This window comes from Carcharhinus amblyrhynchos, chromosome 7, assembly GCF_965287045.1.
Source record: "Carcharhinus amblyrhynchos chromosome 7, sCarAmb.v2.hapA, whole genome shotgun sequence".
Taxonomy (NCBI): Eukaryota; Metazoa; Chordata; class Chondrichthyes; order Carcharhiniformes; family Carcharhinidae; genus Carcharhinus; species Carcharhinus amblyrhynchos.
In genome coordinates, this window is record NC_137330.1 from 60,221,904 (window position 1) to 60,241,957 (window position 20,054).

Genomic DNA, 20,054 nt, shown 5'->3' on the forward strand with positions numbered 1-20,054 from the left:
TGAGGAGTGTGATTTGTCCTTGGGTTGAAGGTTAACGCTCTGGTTTTAGTTGAGTTGTGTCTTACACTGAATGTTCTGTTACCATCTTGATGTGCACAAAAGGATCTCAAAGAAAGCTTGAGCTTGCCACATCATCTTGGGCTGTCTACTCCAGGTATGGGCACTTGTGGCTGTCACATTAATCTTATTTGTTCTGTACTTTTGCCCCAGTGGTGGATGGACAACAGATGTGTTTGGGAAGTTCCCTCTCCACCTTGTTGTGGGATCCCTACCTTTCTAGATGACTGGAACCAAATTTTTTCCTGAAAAAAATGAGTTTGTATTTTTGTTAGAATAGTGGAGATTGCGGTTAATTTGATTAAAGTATTTGGAATGATGAAGGGATGAGGCAAAGCAATAAGAATCAGACGAGATTCTGAGGTTAAGATCATGTAGAAGATTAAATGTAAGAAATATAATGCAAGGAGCAATAAAAATGTATTTTAGATCAAGCCTTTGAAATGTGCAACCAGCATTTCTGATTGAAACAGTGACTGTCAGATTGAAGAATATGTTTAATAGATGGTTAAAATAGATAGACAATACAGGAGGTTAAAAACAGGTAGTTAAACAGTCCTTCATTGATATTAATATGAAGGGTTGATTGGATTCTGAGAAAACATATATTGGGGAGATGCTGGTAAAGTGATAATGTCACTAACTAGTAATTTTGTGGCCCAAGTTAATGAATCATTGAAACCGTACAGTGCAGAAAGAGGCCATTTGGCCCATTGAGTCTGCAATGACCACAATCCCACCCAGGCCCTATCCCCTTATCCCTACATATTTACCTGCTAATCCCTCTAACCTACACATCTCAGGACACTAAGGGGCAATTTTTTAGCATGGCCAATCAATCTAACCTGCACATCTTTGGACGGTGGGAGGAAACTGGAGCACCCGGAGGAAATCCATGCAGACAGGAGGAGAATGTGCAAACTCCACACAGACGGTGACCCAAGCCAGAAATCAAACCCAGGTCCCTGGAGCTGTGAAGCAGCAGTGCTAACCACTGTGCTACCGTGCTCTGAGGACACAAGTTCAAATGCCAACATGGCAGCTGGTGAAATTTTAAGTTCAATTCATTAAATCTGGAAAGAAAAGCCAGTCTCAGTAATGAAACCCTCATTGATTGTTATAAAAACCTCCCTGCCTAGTTCACTAATGCCCTTTTAAGGAAGGAAATCTGCCATCCTTGGTCTGAACCACGTGTGACTCCAGATACGTAGTAATGTCATTAACTCTTAAATGCCCTCTGAAACAGTCTAGCGAGTCACTCAGTTCATGGGCAATTAGGGATGGATAATAAATTCTGGCTTTGCCAGAAACACCCACATCCACTGAAAAAATAAATAACAATAAGGAAGTTTTCAATGCTTTATTTAAAAGATAACACCACATGCATGATTTTTTTAATCCTAATATCCATCTTAATGGTAAGAATAAAATCAGCCATGGTAATGAATGGTGGGGCAGGTTTGAGGGGCTGAATAGCCTCTTCCTGTTCCTAAAATAAAATACAGATTTGCCTGGTTTGGTTAGGTACAACAGAAGTACATCTTTTCATTGTGATGCACAGTCCTTAACCCAGAAGGCCAGGAATGGGACTAATTGATGGCAATTGAAGTTCTCAGCTGTGCTGTCACCAATCATTCGACATCCTCCAAGAAGGAGAAGCAGAAAATGGAAGCAGTGGAGGGAATCTCCTCCAGTATTAAGCACGGAGCAGGCCGGGCGAACCATCAGTCAGCCTTGTGCCAGACAATATCTAACTGCATTCTGTGTCTGCAGCGTAAGCCACTGCTAGGGAACTGGAGGGCACTTATTTGGCCCCCTATACTTCAAGCGCTTCTGCGTTAAGCAACAGGTGAGTTATCTTGAATGAGGTGAGTGTTGTGTCAGTGTGTGGGCCAATTGCAGCATTTTATAGACGGATGGGGTGAAATGTATAATCAGTGATTTTGAGGAAGGTGTGGAGGGAGAGGACTTGTTTGTTCCCAACTGGATAATAGAACATATAGAATTCTACAGTGCAGAAGGAGGTCATCCGACCCATCAAGTTTGCACCAACCACAATCCCTCCCAGGCCCTATCCCCATAACCCCATCCATTTACCTTAGCTGACACTATGAGGCAATTTATAATGGAAATTAACATAACCTGTGCATTTTTTGATTGTGGGAGGAAACTGGAACACTCAGAGGAAACCCACACAGACACGGAGAATGTGCAAACTGCATTCTGAGAGTGACCCAAGCTGGGAATCAAACTTGGGTCCCTGGCACGGTGAGGCTACAGTGCCACCGGGCTGTCCCATTGTGCCACTCTGCTTCATAAACTACTCTGGAAAGTAAGACATTCGAAGCAATTAAGTTTGTTGACTCTGCCATATCTTACTTGGAAGAAGCAATCTGGCTGCCTTCCCGAAGCACATGCCGTTCTAATTTTACCTTGGATTGCTAATTGGTGAAGAGTGGACAATGGCACAAGTGATAATTGTGAGGCAGGTTGCACAATTTAAGAAGTATGGGCTTCCTGGAAGTTCTGCAGAATTTAATAGCAGAGCTGGATTTGATATTTTAAAAATGAATTTCCCAGTTTCAGCCAAGAGTAGTTGGCAAGTAGGCAGCTGGGGAACAAATTGGAGGGGAGTTGGACATCGTTGGAAAGGCTACGGAAACTGGACTATGACATCTGAGAATGGGTTGGACGTCAGAAATATGGAAGTGGGGGACATGAGGAATTGGGAGTGGGGAATTGGGCAACAGGCATTGTGGTTTGGGGTTGAACATGGACACTGGCAGTGGGCAAGTTGCACTTCAGACATGGGTGAGAGTATTAGTGACCGATTATGAAATTAGGCTGAGAATGGCCGAGGCTGTGATGACCCCTGTGACTAAATAACCTGTTGAAATTTGTTGTCTAAGTTTACATGCAAAAATAGATGACGATTTGGCCCAAAAACTAGAGGATTGCTGGTGATGTGGAACAATACTCTAAGTGAGCCGGTGCCTTTAGAAGAGGATTAAAGGAGGATGATCCATAATATCACAACACCAATTATTTTTATTTTTCAAACTATGATTAGAATTTCAAGCAAGGCTTTCCAGTTTTTATTATTTTAAAATTTGCCCCTTAGTTTAGCATCTTAACATTCTCCATATTACAGAAATTCTAAATGGTGAAATCATGTAGGCTGCCAATTATATGCAAACCAATTTAAGTTGTGTCCAATTTTATTAACAGGAGCATTTCAATGGGAAGCAGTGGCGTTAAAAGTACTTTTCCAGGAGAGTTAAAATGATGCTTGCTGTGCCTGGAACCTACATGAATATGTAAAATAATATTTGGGCAAGCATTTTAAAACAGATTTTGATACTTTTATAATCTGTAACACTTGAACTTGAGTTGTATATAGACTGTTAGACTATGCTCCTTAATAGCTGTTTTTGCTGGGGTCTGCAGTTGTTAATTTTCAGGAGTTTCTTCACATATTCCTTCATGTGATGTGAGCATTGCTAGAAAGACCATTTGCTGCCCATCCCCAACTGCTCTTGAAGATAGTGATGAATTCAAATGTGGTCAGTTTGGAAAAGAGTGCCAAAGTCATTTGCTTCATTTTGCACAATGTAATCTAGCAAGATCATGTTCTGTTGGTATGAACTTCATCCTGCATTACCTGCTCAAACTGAATTGGATACTGAAATGCTGGGGCCATTTTGGTGAGTTGATACAAATGCAGTGGTCTATACTTCAATGCTCTAGCCTTCAGTTGATGTCAGAGATATTTGTTGTCAAACTCTTGATGCCAAAGTTTTGTAGATGGCTGAAGTAGTGCAGCTGTTGGGCAAAGATCTCCTCATCAATGGTTCTCTTTTGATAACACCACAAACTAGTATCTTGTGCAGTAACTTTTTATGTAGCACCTTATTGAATGCCATTTAAAAATCCAATCACAAACATCTCTGGCAACCTTTATCTGCTCCTTTGTTACATCTGTAAGGAATACTAATAAATTTAAATACAATTTTCCTCTCACGCAACCACATTCACTTTGTCTGATTGTATTATAATTTTCTAAATGTCCTGTTAGCACCTTCTTAATAAGGACTTCTATATTTTCCCAATGACAGATGTTAGCCTAACTTACCCATAATTTCCAGCTTTTTGTCTCTTTCATTCCTTGAAAGGTAATGTTACATTGGCAGTTTTAGATCTGCAAAAGCCTTGCTGAAGTCGAAGTAGACTTTGTCAAATGCATTGCTCTCATTGACACACCTGGTCACCTCTTGAAAAATTCAATGAAGGTGATCAAACATGACCTCCCCTTAACATGCTGACTATTCTTGATTAATCCTTGCTTTTCCAAATGCAGATTAATTTTGCATCTCAGAACTGCTTCCATTAGTCCCATCTTGCTGTACCTTTCTACTAAGTCCCTAGTATTTCTTGATTTATACTGTCCCACAGTGTAGTTACTACAATCAGGGAGCCTATAAACTATTTCTACCAGTTATTCCTTTGCTATTTCTTAGTTCTACTTGACTGATCTACATTTTAATCCTCTGAATCAGGATCATTTCTCAGTACTGTCTTGATCTCATCCTTCATGACCAATTAACTTTCTGTACTTCCAAAATGTCAAGTACCCTTGAACATTGAATGCAATATCCTAGCCATTGTTACTTTGCCATGTCTCTGTAATGGCTATCATAACAAAGTAATTTACTTCTACTTGTGCTATCAGTTCATTTGTCGTGTTTCGAATGCCATGTGCATTCTGATAACAAGCTTTGAATTTTGTCTTTTTACCATTTACCCTATTCTAAACCTATTGGCTGGTGCATTGTCATGTTGGTACACCCTGCCCCCTTCTGCCAACTCTGGTTATCATTACCTGTATTGTTACCATGTACTATTGCCTTTTCCTTTTACATTAGCTTTCCAAGTCTCCCTTTATGTAAACCTCCACCCATACGATTTAATTTAAGCCATTACAAGAAATCCAAGATGGTGCCAGAGCATGGCAACTTCTTGCAAGTTAAGCCTAGCATACCTTCTATCTTTTACTCTTGTTCTATGCTTATGATTGTAACACTACATTCTGCACTCTTCTCTGTGTATGATATGCTTTGTATAGTGTACCCAAAACAATACTTTTCATTGTATACTAATCTGTATACATGTGACAGTAATAAATTGAATTAAATCCAACCCTCTTTATACAATTCATCAGGGCAGTGGTCCCAGTACAGGTCAGCTGAAGCTGTCCCAAAGATCCAGGCTCGTTCTGCAATACTGGCACCAGTGCCACATGATTTGGAACCATTTAGGCTGGCACAGTGGAACAGTGGTTCACACTCCTGCCTCACTGCGCCAAGGTCCCAGGTTCAATTCTGGCTTTGAGTGACTGTGTGGAGTTTGTACATTCTGCCCGTGTCTGCGTGAGTTTCTTCTGGGTGCTCCAGTTTCCTCCCACCTTCCAAGAATGTGTAGATTAGGTTGATTGGCCATGCTAAATTGACTCATGGTGGCAGGGGGATCAGTGGGGTTAATAAATGGGGTTGTGGGGATAGAGCCTGGGTGGGGTTTCTGTTGGTGCAGGCTCGATGGGCCAAATGGCTTCTTTTTGCAATTTAGGAATTCTATGATTATCCAAAGCCAATCAGGGAGGCACACATTCAACTCTCTGATTTTATCTACACTATTTTTTTGTTGGTGTTCAGGTCATGATCCAGAGATTATTACTCTTGTGGTTCTTGTTTTCAATTTAGTGCTTGGCTGCTGATAATCCCTCAGCAGAAATCTCTCTCTTAGTCTAACCTATGTCATTGGTACCCATGCAGACCACAACCTACTTGCACTCTTCTCTCTCAACATCTTATATCACACCATAGATTGTGGCATATAAATTGACCTGATGTGTAAGATGATCCAATATTTTTCATGCTAAATATTTTGTTTAGGACTACATTCAATATAAGAACATAACATAAGAAATAGGAGCAGGAGTAGGCCATCTAGCCCTTCGAGCACTGACCACCTGCTGCACCTGCAAGCTGGGTTTTTGCGACTCATGCACAAGGACCCCGCGGTCCCTCTGAACCGTTGCCTGCTGCAGTTTTTCTCCACGTAAGTAATAGTCCTTCCTACCATTATTCCTACCAAAGTGGACAACCTCGCACTTGCCAACATTAAATTCCATTTGCCAGTTCCTGGCCTATTCGCCCAGCCTATCTAGATCCTTCTGCAGACTCTCCACACCCTCTGCACAATTTGCCATTCCACCAATCTTGGCGTCATCAGCAAATTTCGACACCATACACTTGGTTCCCTCCTCCAGATCATCTATATAAATGGTAAATAGCAGAGGCCCCAGCACCGACCCCTGGGGCACTCCACTAGTCACCAACCGCCAATCCGAATAGCACCCATTGACCCCCACTCTCTGCCTCCTATTTGACAACCAGTCCTTTATCCACGCTAATACCCTACCCCCAACTCCATGCCCCCTGACCTTCTGCAAAAACCTCTTGTGAGTTACCTTGTCAAACGCCTTCTGAAAATCAAGAAAGACCACATCCACCAGCTCTCCTCTATCCACCGCCCTAGACACATCCTCATAGAACTCCAGTAAATTTGTCAGACACAACTTCCCCTTAACGAAACCGTGCTGCGTCTGCTCTATCAAGCAATTCCCCTCAAGATGCCTCGTTATTTCCTCCTTGATGACAGATTCTAACATTTTACCTACAACAGACGTTAAACTAACCAGCCTATAATTCCCTGCCTTTTGCCTGCCACCCTTCTTAAACAAATATGAATTGAGCTCTTTTCTGTTTAGAGGTTTTATAATCGCATTAGGAGACAACCCAAAGTTTTCATCTCAAATGTATGCTTTACTCACAGTATTAGTTAATGCATGCGATCAAGCATGCAATGCAGGCTGTTACCAAGGTGATGTGTGGGAGTTTAAGACACCACACAAAATAGATTGCGTACGATGAATGGTGAACAGAGATGCATTTTTCAGCCAAAAGAATGAAGTATGAAGCTGGTATCGAGCTAAAAATGATAACATTTGCTAACTCGTCAAATAACTGTGCTGCAGTGAGGACATTTGTCATTGGTGAAAATTTGGTGGGAGAATGGAAGAAGGAGGAATCCACCCTGAGGAAGATGCTCGAGGCCAAATGCACCATGAAAGGGTGGCACAGTTAGCACTACTGCCTCTCAGCGCCAGGGATTCGGATTCAATTCCCGGCTTGGGTCACGTTCTCCCCATGCCCGTGTGGGTCAATAATAACTGATGTAAGGCTCACAGGCCTGTAGTTTCACAGATTGTTCCTCTGTTTAAGAAGGACAGAAGAGGCAATGCTAACTACTGTCCAATCCTCTAATACCTCACCCATGGTGAAAAAGGATACAAAGATTTTGGCCAAGGCCTCAGCAATTTCTTTCCTCGCCCCTCTCAGTATTCTGGGATAGACGTATCTGGCCCTGGGGACCTGTTCAACTTAATGTTTTTCAAAACCTTCAATACTACTTCCCTTTTTATCTGAACATGTCCTAGAACGTCAACATCCTCCTTTCTATACTCACCATCAACCACATCCTCCTCCTTTGTGAATACTGATACAAATTACTCATTAAGGACCTCACCCACTTCATCTGGCTCCCCACACACATCCTCTCCACTGCCCTTGAGTGGACTTTTCCCTAGCTACCTTCCTGCTTAAAAAGCCTTGCAATTTTCCTTAATCCTGCCTACCAAGGACATTACGTGGTCCCTTTAGCTCTCCTGAGTCCCTGTTTAAGCTTTTTCCTGCTAAGTTTGTATCAGTATTCACAAAGGGGGAAGATCAAGAGCCTTATCATTTTCAATTTCCTGAAATTTATATATGCCTTCTTCTTCTTATTCATTAAGCTCACAATCTCTCTTGTCAGCCAGGGTGCCCAAATCTTGCCATATTTAGCCTTCATTTTTGCGTGGACATATTTGTCCTGAATTGTTAACCATGATGTGGAGAAGCTGGAGTTGGCCGGGTGGGCCCAGTAATATGTCTCACCACCAGGTTACGGTCTAACAGGTTTATTTGGAATCATGAGCTTTCAGAGCGCTGCTCCTCCATCGGGTGAGTTGAGTATTGGGTTCACAAACACAGCATATATAGGCAGAGACACAATTCCAAGATAATGGTTGGAATGCGAGTCTTCACAGGTAATCAAGCCTTTAGAGGTACAGACAGCATGAATGAAGAGAGAGATAATCACAGATTAAAGAGGTGTGAGTTGTCTCAAACCACAACAGTTAGTAAGAATTTGCAAGCCCAGGTCAAATGGTGGGGGTTATACGTAGTGTGACATGAACCCAAGATCCCAGTTGAGGCCATCCTAGTGTGCGGAATTTGGCTACCAGTTTCTGCTGAGTGACTCTGCGCTGTCTTGAAAGCCACCTTGGAGAATGCTTCCCAAAGATCAGAGGCCGAATGCCCTTGACTACTGAAGTGTTCGCCAACAGGAAGAGAACACTCCTGCCTGGTGATTGTCACGTGGCATCCCAGCTTTGTGAACCCACCTCACCACTCACCTGTTGAAGGAGAAGCTCTTCGAAAGCTCGTGATTCCAAATAAACCTGTTGGACTTTAATTCTTATTGAATTGTTACCAACTGACTTTTAAAAGACTTCCACATATTGGATGTGGATTTACCTTCAAACAGCTGCCCCTGGTCTACATTCCCAAGCTTCTGCCTAATACTGTCATAGTTAGTCACTTTGGGAATTGTGATCACTGTTCCCAAAATGGTCCCTCACTGAGACATCACTCATCTGTTTAGGCTCATTTCCCAGAACTAGGTCTCTTCCTGAGTTGGACTATCTACATTTTGCCTCAAGAAGCACTCTTGGACACACTGAACAAACTCTGCCTCGTCCAAATTCCTGCACTAATGGAATCCCAGTCTATGTTGGGGAACTTAAAATTGCCCATCACAACAACTCGTTTTTTTTATATCTTCCCATAACCTGCTGACATATCAGTTCCTCCTCCACGTTGGTTGTTGGGGATTTGTAGTACAACCCCAAAAGTATGATTGCACCACTTCTGTTCCTGAGTTCTACACATATGGCCTCACTGCATGATCCCACCAAGTGTCCTGCCTCTGTATAGCTGTGACATTCTCCCTAATCTGTAAATTAACACCCTCACCTCTTTTGTCACCCTTTGTATCTCACCTGAAACATCTAAATCCTAAAATGTTAAGATGCCAGTCTTGCCCTTCTTTCATCCAAGTCTCTGTAATTGCCACAACATCATAGTTCCTCGTAATAATCCAAGCTTTAAGTTCATCCACCTTACCTGTCATACTCCTTGCATGAAACACACTCCGCATTTTATTCTCTTAGCCTTACTGGACCCATTCATCGAGTTCTCCACAGTTTCTGTGCTCTGTACTGTGGCTGTTTTTCACTTTTGTCTTTGGTTTCTCTGCCTTCCATTTTTCCCCTGGCTGCCTTTTGTTTTTGTCCCCATTTTACATCCCTCTAACTTTCTGCACTGATTCCCTTCCACCCACCACATTAATTTAAAACCTCCCTAACAGCACTAGCAATCACTCCCTCTAGGACATTGGTTCCAATCCTGCCCAGGAGCAGACCGTCTGATTTGTACTGGTCCCACCTCCCCCAGAACCGGTTTCACTGTCCCAGGAATTTGAACCCCTCCCACTTCCACTATCTCTCAAGCCACGTATTCATCTTAGCTATCCTGTAATTTCTATTCTGACTAGCACTGGCCGCAATCCTGAGATTACTACCTTTGAGATCCTACTTTTTAGTTTAACTCCTAACTCCCTAAATTCAGCGTGTTGGACCTCAATTTTGCCCATTTTTTAATCTATATCATTGGTGCCAATATGCACCATTACAGCTGGCTGTTCACCCCCCCCCTCCAGTATGCCCTGCAGCCGCTCCAAGACATCTTTTCTGATTTTCTTTACCCTTAGCTCTGACAGAGGGTCATCCAGGCTCAAAGCGTTTGCTCTATTCTCTCTCCACAGATGCTGTCAGATCTGCTGAGCTTTTCCAGCATTTTCTGTTTTTGATGCAAAGTCCTGAAAAGAAGGCCAAATTCTAAGTGCTGGATAAACATCCTTTGTTAAAGTCCCTACGGAGAAACACAGTCAGATGACCCAAAGCTATTACCTTTTTGAGTCATAATGTTGTTTAATATCCAACTGTAAGGACACATAGGCCACAATTTGACCAACAATTTGTGCCCGTTTTTGGGCGCAAAATCACTGTAAATTTGGGCGTCGGGCCTTTAACGCGATCTGCACGTGAATCCAAGCAAATTGCGACTTTACCGACACCTGATTTGGGCATGGATCCAGTCAGGCGCCCCAACGATTTAAATGCATTAGCATACATTTAAATTGATTTAATGAACCGCACACCCAACTCTCCCACCAAATCCCACTTAACCTTCTTCTGGTCCGTTCCGGATCCGTGCCGTGAGCGACCTGCAAAATAAAATCCGAAGCCGATTTGGGGGGGGTGGGGGGGGCGCGGTGTGGGTGCAGGGGAGAGAGGTGAGTCAGAGCATCCTCTGGAGGGGGGGGGCGGGGGCGGGGGGGGGGGGGGAGGAGGAGGAGGCAGGTCAGATGTATCTCTGGGGTGGAGGGGGGTGTGCGAGAGGGCTGATCATTGTCTGGTGGTGGAGGGGAGGCCCAATCGCTCACTGGTGGGGGGGTGCGGATGGGTCTCTGGTTGTGGGGTGGGGCAGGGTGTCCGCTGCACTCTGCGGGCAATGAATGGGGAGTGGACGTGCAGCCACTTCGGGAGGAGGGATTTGTTCGTCTGGTGGGGAGGAGGGATCGCCCGCAGAGTGGCAGCGGGCACACCCTGCCCTTCCCCCCCATTTATTTGATAGTAAACTCACAAGCTTTCGGGTTTGTCCCTTCGTCAGATGAATGGAGAGTTCTGGCCTCAGAGAGTTTAAGTCCAATCGGTTGGACTTAAACCTAGTGTTATCAGACTTTTTACTGTATTTACCCCAGTCCAATGCCGGCATATCCACTTCATGACTCCCCCCCCACCCCCAACAGAGATCCATCTGCCTCCCCCCCCTCCCCAAATCAGTGAACGATCCCCCCCACCACCAGACAACGATTAGTCCTTTCCCACCCCCAAAGGATGCTCTGACCACCGCCCCCCCCCCCCCCCCCCCACCCTTCCCCTCCGCCCCTCCACCCCCCCCCCCACCCCCCCACCCTTCCCCTCCGCCCCTCCACCCCCCACCCCCGGAGGCTGATTTGTGTCAGAGAGCCGTTTTCTCTGCTCTTCTTTTTTCCCCACCCGGGCACGCTGCTTCAGATCTTTTTCTAACTGCTCGTACGCAGTTCAGAGCTCCAATCATTCTGGCAGCGTTAATCCCTGCCCACAGTGCGGATTGGACTGGAGCCGGCAAAAAGTGTATGGGCACGCTGCAAAGGGGATTCCGGGCTCGGATCTGTATTAGGCCCAGATACAGCCCTTAGACTCCAAATGGTAAACTTGGGCCCATTGAAGCAAGTTCTGTGCAGGTTGGACCACTGCCCATTTACCTTCTCACTACTGGAAGACATATAATCGCCTACAGAACTGATGCAATCTCTGTGTGCCTAATTCATCTTGCGACATCAAAGCTACCCGAAAATAGTGAATCTTATAACAGTGGTCTCAGCCAGCGGAACATCAAATGCCGACATGAAAGCCTTCCACAGTGAACTCTGACTTTGAGATTCTGACTTCCGCACAATCCAATGAAAAAAAATGGAATTATGTACAGAAAAATTGGATTTTAGAAAGACCTGAGTTTTATATTTTAAAAGTTTTATCGAATTTTATACTTTAAATGGACACATCAATAAGATAGCTGAGAATGTACAGTTAGTGAATGATAGGAGTGGCTGCAGGGCTCTAAGGACTTGGAACAGTAAAGGTGAAAACCATTTCCAAAGCAGAAGGGCAAGCGAGGCATAGTAAAGAAAAGTTTCAGAGGCCCAGGCGAAGCCTATACTTTGAACCCCCCGAAAATGTAACTGACCAATAGAGAAAATCAAACAAGACTAATCCCCGTAGTCACCCACCTTAATGCAGAATTGTGAGGTAACCTAACAGGGGTATCCACTGAATTTAAAGTGACCTGTAAAAAACACACCAGCTGCATCACTGCAATTCAACCTGGCATGGATGTGGGAGAGATCCTTTTCCTCAGGCAAGCTCCTTATCATAGCAGTCCCAAAAGATAGACCCAGGTTCGGGAGAATGTTACTGCCTGTTGACAACACGTGTCATATCCCCAACAACAATAACCGCGACACCCCAGTTGTCCTCACTCCCCACTGGACACTGAACTGGAATCCCTTTGCAGGGCCGGAATTGCCCCAGAATCACCTGGGAACTATTTTTACATGGAAATGTTTACAGGCATAGATTCTTGTAAATGTTGATATTGGTTTTATTGTAAATCACCTGGCAATCAGCTGACCTAGGTTCAAAAGACTGAGCCCACAAGTTACCCAGGTAGTCAGAGAGGAGTTACACAGCACAAATGGCCACTGCATATTTGAATTAGAGAAGGTCATTAGTTTAACTTCTGTTCCTGATCATTTCTGAAAAGGTATTGTTGCTGACTGCTGAGTACAGAATTTGACTTTCTATGATGCCTCCCGTGACTAAAACATTCAGTTTTTAATCTTATATAAAAACAGATAGCTGGGTGAGATACCACTGGTTGCCTGAGGTTTGTGAATTGTAGTTATAAGGCATTCTGGACAGGAAGATAGAGACAAGGAAATGGTGATTATAGAACAGAAAAGAGTTCCCATTTCCAATCTTGTTTCTCTCACCTCAAGCATAAAACTTCTGAAAGTTCACATATGGTTCCAGCACTAATTTTAGTGTCTTTTCGGAGAAAACTTCTTCCAATAAACCACTATTTCCATAAAGCACTGACTGCGACTGGATTACAATTCATCAGGGACAACTCTGCACTTTGTCCAAATTATTATGTTTTGATTATATTCTAGACAGTGTGTGAACTGCTGAGTGCAATACTGTAGAGGCAGATTCTCATCTGATATCCACTTGGCACAAACTTTCCAACAAAGATCCCAAGTTAACATGAAAAGCAAACTTGCTTTCTGTCCTTTCTCCTCCCTCTTACCCAAGAACTCTGAGACCAGTTGTAAGATGCCAATAGCTATCCTGTCAAAATCAACTAACTCGGCGCAGGCTGAGAATCAAGGCTGAGATCATTAGATCCATATCAGTTTTACAAGACAGCATTGATGTCTTTTGTACTGGTCTTCAAATTGTTTACTTTTATTTTAAAAGTATATATTTTTACATATTCAATTAATTCTGTTAAAACCCCGTATGATTGGATCATGCATCATTTAAACAGCAATGTTTTTCACTTACTGAACCGGAGTAAACTGAATTAATATATCTGTCAGGTCTACCCTTGTATTAATCAACACACAGTAAGAAGTCTCACAACACGAGGTTAAAGTCCAACAGGTTTATTTGGAATCACACGGTTTCGGAGCATTGCTTCTTCATCAAGTGAGTGGAGTCCAAAGCTTGTGATTCCAAATAAACCTGTTGAACTTTAACCTGGTGTTGTGACACTTCTCTATTGTGACCACCCCAGTCCAACACCGGCATCTCCGCATCACATTCACCACATAATCTATTCTCATGATCATTTCCCATAGTCAATAATATTCCTATTTTCAATCAAAATGTGGTTCAATTTCAAGAGAATTTATGGACCATGCTTTCTACCAAGTGTTGGCGATTGACAGTTCCATATACTGAACAGCCTCATATCCTATTTGTGATTCTCCCATAAACCCTTGGCCAGACCAGTGAGGCCATCCTGAGGAATCAGCAGCAGCTTAGCAACATCTGCGTTATAGTTCCTCCTGGACTGCTGAGGAATTACTGTGACTGTGACTTTGGCATCATTGTGGTAACTGAAATGGTGAGAAGCCCCAGATTCTTGTGTTACTTCCCAAGGATAAGCAGAACATTAGTTTATCTGAGTTCTTATGATTCTGCAACACATGTAGTAGTGCTGTTAAATTCTCTGCCAGCCAATTTATCAGGGCATGTGGCGACTAGTATAGGATTCTTCAGAGTTTATCCTCTTGTTCATCACAATGGCCAATCCAGTAGATCTGTTAAGTTGAATCACCTTGATGAGATCATCAGCATTAGTTAAATAAAGTCATTCAGAAGAAAAACAAGTGGAAAAATTGAATTAAACAGAAGATGAAAATAATTCCTTGTCGCCAATTGTTTTCTGTAACGAGGTATCGACCCTCAGCTCACTCTGCCCCAACTCAAGAAAATTTTATAAATTAAAACTATCACCAGCTGTTGTCAAGTGCACACATGAAATTTCTAAAATAGTAATGGTTGGAGAAAAATGTGATCAACTGTGACAAAAATAAACTTTAACAACATCTGGGTGTAGAGGGGAACTCCTTTAGCTCTTTCAGAGAGATTTGGAGACAGTCAATGTCTTTTTTGAAAACATGTTGCAGCACGTTTGCGTAAATGATTCCGGAAAGTATCGCTGTTCTAAGATGCTTCTACAGCGATGCTATCTTTAATAGCATTGACACTGTACATAGGGCACCACCAACAGGACATAAAGAAGCACTACCAGAGCTTTTGCTTGCGTGATGCAGGATGGAAAACATTGTTATGAGATGCAAAAAGCAGAAGACATGCACATGCAGATTGGAATCACTAACAAGTGCGTGACCTCAGGCTTTTGTACTTTTTCCCCGAAGGAAGACAGTGGAAGAAAGAGTGTCTGTGGTGGGTGGGGTCCTTAATTATGCTGGCTGCCTGACTGTAAAACTACATTCTGCATTCTTTTGTTTTCCTCTCTATGCTTTGTCTGTTTAGCGCTCAAGAAAAAATACTTTTCACTGTATGTTAATACATGTGACAATAATACATCAAATCAAATCAAAGTATTTAGTTAGAATTAGTTTCCCTGGTCCCATGTGGGTTAATGAACATTACCACTCTACCGCTGACCCCAGGTCCTTTGCTATTTAGGAACACGGAAACAAAGGAGTAGGCCATTCAGTCTCTTGAGCTTGTTCAATCATTCAACTTAATCACAGCTGATTCTCCACCTGAACAGCACTATCTCTGTGTCCCTTGGCACTGGGATATAAAAATCTATCAACCTTTGATTTGAACACACTCAACACTAAGCCTCCAATGCCCTCTGAGGTAGAGAATCCAAAGATTCACCACCCATTAACTGAAGGAATTTCCCCTCACCTCAGTCCTTAATAGCCTTCCTCTAAGTATGAGGCTGTGTCCCTTGGTTTTAGAACCCCCGGCCCCCATAAGTGAAGTATCTTTCTGCAGCTGCCGTATTGTGCCCTGTAAGAATTTTGTATCCTTCAATGAGATCACCCCTCATTCTTCTAAACTCTACAGAATACAGGCCCAGTCTCCTGAATATCTCCTCTTAGGACAATCCTACCATCCCAGGGATTATCTTGGTGAATCTTCATTGCATTCTCTCCGTGACAAGTATATCCTTCCTTGGGTAAGGAACACAAAATTGTACACAATACTCCAGGAGAGGTTATGTTCCTTTCGCTCCACCTCAGGTCATGCCCTGCTCCTGATGGTCCAAATGTACCAAGTCTTCTTTGGCTCATGCTGTCTCCTATTTCCATCTAGTGGTGTCCACATTACTGCAACTTGGATGGGGTGTATGTCCAGGAGGAGAAATACATGCCCTGCCAGTCTCACTTGTCTCTCCATCACAATACATGTGAACATATGAATTAATTAATGTATTTGTAGAATCACTTATTCACTATATGCTAAAGGATTTTTTATCTTTGTGATGTGGATGTCATTGGAAAGACCAGTATTTATTGGCCAATCCTAAATGAGAACTTGGCGGTAGTAGGACTCCTTCATGAACCACTGTAGCCCGTGCGGCTAAGGTATTCCCATTATTGGCAGGATTTTTCAGATTGCAGATGTTTTGATGCATGCTACAGACTTGGTCAGGAACACAAGGGTATTTATTAACAAGGATAAAATGTACAGAGGCTCGCAGCCCTTCAGCCGCTCCAGTCCCTACATGTTTTCAGTTTGTTTCCTGACCAAGAGAGCTCCACCCCTGGACTGATTATCCACTCAGTTCCATTTGGTCCTTTAGGTCAGGTGACTCTCTTCTGCTGTTTTCTCCTTAAAGGGACATTCACCATCCTCACCACATCCCTCCCTTTTTAACTCTTTTCTACAACCTTCAATAACTAAGTTACTAATTGTAACTAAACAAGTTGGATAATTATAAATCAATTCTTTGAGGGGTTTTTCTGTTTCTTGTAGAGCAGCATAATTCTGTAGTCTGAAATGCTTCTCCCAAATCGACATTAACAGGAACTGTAAATAATGGGTCTATCTATCGCAGGCAGTGCATTGCTTCCACAAAGACATCGGTTATGTAAGCCTACTTGTGACACTAATAAATAAACTTGAAAGCAATTCATAGAACAGATTTACACCTTTTAAATTTTTCCAGCTTGCAGTCGATTTCTTTGCAAGGTACATTTTACAGATCAGGCATAATACTTCCAGAAAGAGAGAGAAGGCACATGGCTCCAACAGCCTGTCTTGGTACAGCACTGTCCTTTTAACTTCTTCCTCTCTCCTGCCTGACAGGGTTCTCTTGAAATGCCAGAGAGGCTTGATTAATTCATGTCCATAGAACAGAATCCATAGAATCCCTACAGTACAGAAGGAAGTCATTCAGCCCAGTGAGCCTGCACCAGTAACAATCCCACCCTATCCCCGTAACACCACCCTGCTAATCACCCGGCTGAAGGATTGGTGTAACACGGAGGGTTTTACATTTGTGAGTCATTGGGAAGTGTTTGTGAGAGAAGGGCACCTGTATAGGAGGGATGGGGAACACTTAAATGGGAAGGGCACGAATCTCTTCACTGGGTGGTTAGCTGGAGTGTTTCGGCGGGGTTTAAACTAATGTGGGGGGGTGGTGGGGATGAAAGCGATAGCTTAGTAGGCACTGGGATTGGGAGTGAGTTGGGAGACAGGGTAAGATTAGACGAGAAGACAATCATCCAGGAGAGGGAGGATCCGAGTGGGCCTGGAGGACTGGAGTGCGTCTGTTTTAATGCAAGGAGCGTAACGGGTAAAACGGATGAACTTTAGGTCTTAATGTTTGCAAGGAATTTAGATGTGGTTGCAGTGACAGAGACGTGGCTAAAAGAAGGGCAGGACTGGCAGCTAAATATCCCCGGATATAAGTGTTACAGGCGTGACAGAGGAGGGTCAAAAAGAGAAGGGGGAGTGGCGTTTTTAGTTAGGGATCCCATTACAGCTGTGCAGAGGGAGGATAATTTAGAAGAGTCGGGAAATGAGTCGCTGTGGGTGGAGTTCAGGAATAGGAAGGGAGCAATCACTTTGCTAGGGGTATACTATAGGCCACCAAATAGCCTTCGGGAGGTGGAAGAAAGGATATGTAAAGAAATTCTGGATAGTTGTAGAAAAAATAGGGTTGTTGTAGTGGGAGATTTTAATCTCCCTGGGGTGGATTGGAAGGTGCCTAGAGCTGGGGGTCCAGACGGGGAGGAATTTGTAAAATGTGTACTGGAAGGGTCTTTGGAGCAGTATGTAGCTAGCCCGACTAGAGAGATGGGCTATGCTGGATTTAGTTCTGGGAAATGAGCCTGGTCAGGTGATCGAGGTTGCAGTAGGGGAACATGAGGCAAACAGTGACCACAAATCCTACTTCAGGATACTAATGGAAAAAGATGAGTACTGTCCAAGGGGAGGGTGCTAAACTGGGGGAGGGCTAGATACAGCCAGATTAGGCAAGAACTTATAGATACTGTTTGGGAGAGGTTGTTTGAGGGTAAGTCCACATTCGGCATGTGGGAGTCTTTTAAGGGACAGCTGAAATGGGTGCAAGAAAGACATGTGCCGGTTAAGAGGAGGGATAGGAAAGGTAGGATCAGGGAGCTGTGGATACCTAGGGAGATTAAGGACTTGGTCAGGAGGAAAAGAGAGGCTTAGGTTAGGTCTAAGCAACTGGGAAGAGAGAGAGCATTGGAGGGATACAGAGAGAGTAGGAGAGGGCTTAAATGGGGAGTTAGAAGGGCGAAAAGGGGGCATGAAATGGTTTTGGCAGACAGGATTAAGGAAAATCCAAAAGTATTTTACTCCTATGTCAGGAATAGAAGGGTAGTTAGAGGAAAAATTGGTCCTCTTAGGGACAGAGGAGGGGAACCATGCCTAGAATCCGAGGGAATGGGGGAGATCCTGAATGAATACTTTGCATCAGTATTCACAAAGGAGAGGGACCTGTTGTCAGGAACTGTCTTGGAGGGAGTTGTAGACCTGTTAGAGGAAATATCTATTACGAAGAAGGAAGTGTTAGGGTTTTTAGGTAGCATTAAAACTGATAAATCTCCGGGGCCTGATGGCATTTATCCTAGTCTGCTTAGGGAGGCGAGGGATGAAATTGCTGGGCCTCTGATGCAAATCTTTGTCTCTTCTTTGGACACAGGTGAGGTCCCAGAGGACTGGAGGATAGTGAATGTGGTACCATTGTTTAAAAAGGGTAGTAGGGTTAACCCGGGTAATTATAGGCCGGTGAGTTTGATTTCAGTGGTAGGGAAGTTGTTGGAAAGGATTCTTAGGGATAGGATATATAAGCATTTAGAGTGTGGCAATTTGATTAGTGATAGGCAGCATGGATTTGTACAGGGGAGGTCGTGCCTTACGAATCCGGTAGAACTTTTTGAGGAGGTGACAAAAACAGTCGATGAAGGATGAGCCGTTGATGTCGTCTACATGGATTTCAGTAAGGCGTTTGACAAAGTCCCTCACGGTAGGTTGGTGGAAAAGGTTAAGGCTCATGGGATGCAAGGACAGGTGTCTACATGGATTGAGAACTGGCTTGGAAATAGGAGACAGAGAGTATTAGTGGAAGGGTCCTTTTCTAGCTGGAGATCTGTTACCAGTGGTGTGCCGTAGGGCTCAGTACTGGGACCTCTGTTATTTGTAATATACATAAATGACTTGGAAAAAGGAGTAAGTGGTGTGATCAGCAAGTTTGCGGATGATATGAAGATGGCTGGACTTGCTGATAATGAGGAGCAGTGTCAGGCAATACAGCAAGATATAGATAGGCTGGTATATTGGGCAGAGAAATAGCAGATGGAATTTAATCCAGATAAATGCGAGGTGATGCATTTTGGAAGAAAGGATGTAGGGGGGAGTTACATGATAAATGGTAGGCCTATTAAGAGTATAGAAATACAGAGGGACCTGGGGGTGCAAGTACACAAGCCCTTGAAGGTGGCAGTACAGGTGGAGAAGGTGACAAAGAAGGCCTATGGTACGCTTGCCTTTATAGGGAGGGGTATAGAATATAAAAGCTGGCGTCTAATGTTGCACTTGTATAGAATGTTGGTTTGCCCCCATTTGGAGTACTGCATCCAGTTCTGGTCGCCTTACTACCGGAAGGACGTGGAGACCTGGAGAGAGTGCAAAGGATGTTGCCTGGTATGGAAGGCCTTAGCTACGAGGAAAGATTGGGCAAAATGGGGCTGTATAGATAAAGTGAATGGTGGTAAGCTTTTTCCTAGGTTGGGTACAATAATTACAAGGGGCCACGGGCTTCAGGTGAGGGGGGCAAGGTATAACTCGGATGTTAGAGGGAGGTTTTTCATACAGAGGATGGTGGGGGTATGGAATGCACTGCCAAGTAGGGTGGTGGAGGCAGGCATGCTGGGGTTGTTTAAGGCTTACTTAGACAGGCACATGAGTGGACTACAGATGGAGGGATACAGGAGACTTTTCTAAATAAAGATCAAGAGCTTTGGGACGTCTCTGGGAATCAATTGATTCCTATGGACCTTCCAACGTATTTCATGGCTCACTTGCTTTATTT